Source organism: Meriones unguiculatus, chromosome 4 (assembly GCF_030254825.1).
Source record: "Meriones unguiculatus strain TT.TT164.6M chromosome 4, Bangor_MerUng_6.1, whole genome shotgun sequence".
Lineage (NCBI taxonomy): Eukaryota > Metazoa > Chordata > Mammalia > Rodentia > Muridae > Meriones > Meriones unguiculatus.
The window spans coordinates 69316290-69318662 of NC_083352.1; positions in this window are offsets into that span (position 1 = coordinate 69316290).

A 2373-nucleotide genomic window follows, 5' to 3' on the forward strand; every position below is an offset into this window, starting at 1 on the left:
CTCCCCTCAGGTGGCTCAGCTGGTTTTACCAAGTATCCCGATCTCCGCGAGTGTACTGCCCGTGGAGCTACGGTACCGAGGAAGCTGCAGTTTTTTGGGCTCGCCGGCGCTAGTGGGCGGAGCGGAGTGTCTCCGAGGGACAGTGAGACCCAGGCTCTCAGGATATCCTGAGATCCGAGGGCGAGTTTGCCTCCTGTTATAGGGAATTCTGGGTAGACGGAACTAAGCAGAAGAGTTGGTTCAAGATTCTACTAGTTCATTAGTGCGTTAAACTCATCCTAGAACTAAATATTTGAGGCAGTTGGGTTTGCTGGTCAGACAAGGTTGGCTGACCAGTGAGCTCCCGGGATTCACGTTGTCAGCGTTCTCAGTGTTGGAATTACAGGCTTGCATTTCCACATGACTGAGCTCGCTCTCCATCATGGCTTTCACTTTCACAACAAAAACATATTTGGGTATGTAGGCCTGAGCATAATTTGTAGCAATTGGTTCCTTACTCTACCATGTGGTTTCCAGGATGAAATTCAGGTCACAAGGCTTTGGGTTAACACTCAGGTCAGGTGTGGACGCAAATGCCTTCACATCTCAGCATAACCCAATTCCACCACACAAAGTCCTTTTTAAAAATGTGTATTTGTTTAAGATGTATGCATTTGTGTGGACAGATGTGGAGGTCACAGAACAGCTTGGGATAGATAGTTCTCCCTTTCCACATGTAGGTTCTGGGACTGCAGCTATGTTTTTCAGGCTTGGCTGTGAGGCCCATTAACCACTGGGTCAAGGCACTTTTCATTTTCATAATATTTGAAACATAAAATTTAAATTAAGACACTTTTTAAAAAATTTGTTACAGCCCTGAGGGGAAAGGTATGTTGGCAGTGAGGAGACAAGGAATACCACAAAGTCACACCACACAACAAGCCTCACACGAGATTTATGGAAAGACACGAGGGAGGGTGGCTGTCTCTGTTTGGGCAAGCAGTAACAGAGAACTGACAGGCTTGATGCAGGGTTTCTTCGAAGGGAGGGGGCTACCGGTGGCAGACATTTCCAGGAGGGCCTGATTTAGGGGTAAGCTCAGGGATTGGTGGGATTCTGTGGTCTAATTTTTCGATTTCTTTTTCTGTAGGGTTAGGACTGGCCATTTTCCTGCTAGAATAGTCTGGGGGTGGGGCCTGGTATCTGGGGCTTCAAACAAGGGTAGTCTGTGCCTACCCTAAAGCTGCCTAATAAGTCTGTGAATAGCTAACATTTGTACTTCTGGTTTAACATCTAAGAAAATATATGAATCCATGAAGATTTATATATTTTCTTCTAATCGTTTAAGGTCTTTAGATCTCTGGACCATTTTAAGTAGTGTTTGAGGATAGGTCTTTATATAGCTCAAGCCGGACTCAAACTTGCTGTGCTGCCACAGATAAGTTTGACTGGATCCTTCTGCCTCAACCTCCTGAGTACTGGTGCTTTTTGTCTTTAGATAGTCTTGCTGTGTAGCCAGAACAGCCTCCCAATTCCTGAACCTCAGCCATACCAGCACTTGAACTGGAGTTCCAGGCATGTCCCACAACTCATTTTACATCATATGAATTTGGTCTCCAACTTTATTCTTTTGAATGTGGCTATCCAATTGTTCCAGCGACATTTCTTGAAAAGTCTATTCTTCAGCCTGTTCTACAGAGTGAGTTCCAGGACAGCCATACAGAAAGCCTGTCGGAAGGAAGAAAAGGAAGAAAGAAGATCTCTTTGATCCTTGTTAAGAATCAGGTGACTCATAAATAGTAAGGATTTGTTTTTCAAACTTTTGCTATGGTCTGAATATATGTATTCCCTTCAAAATTATTTTTTGAAGTCTTTGTCTCCAAGATGATGGTATTAAGACAGTGAGGTCGTTCGGAGATAGCTAAGCCATCAGAGCACTATCCTAGTGTATGGGATTACTGTCCTGGATTAAGAGACAGACAGAATGGAGTTTGGATGCACTTCTACCAGTTGAGAGCAAAGTAAGAAAGACGCTGCCTTCTATAAACCAGGAAATGGCCTTTACCAGACATCAAACCTTCATGGATTCTAAGAATCTAGAACTTTGAGAAATAAATGTCCTTTTTTTCCCTCCTCCTTTTTCACAGAGGTTTCAGGCCTACAATCCCTGCTATTTGTGAGGCTGAGGCAGATGTTAATAAATTCAAGGCCAGCCCAGGCAACTTAACATCACCCTGTCTCAAATGAATCAATGAATGAATGCATGAATGAGTAAATGAATGAATGACAAAATGTAGCTCAATGGTAAAGCACTTAACTAGCATGAACAAGGCCCTGGGTTCAATGCCCAGTTTCTAGGGGAAAACCCAGAAATCAGTCTGGTCAGAGCTCTCA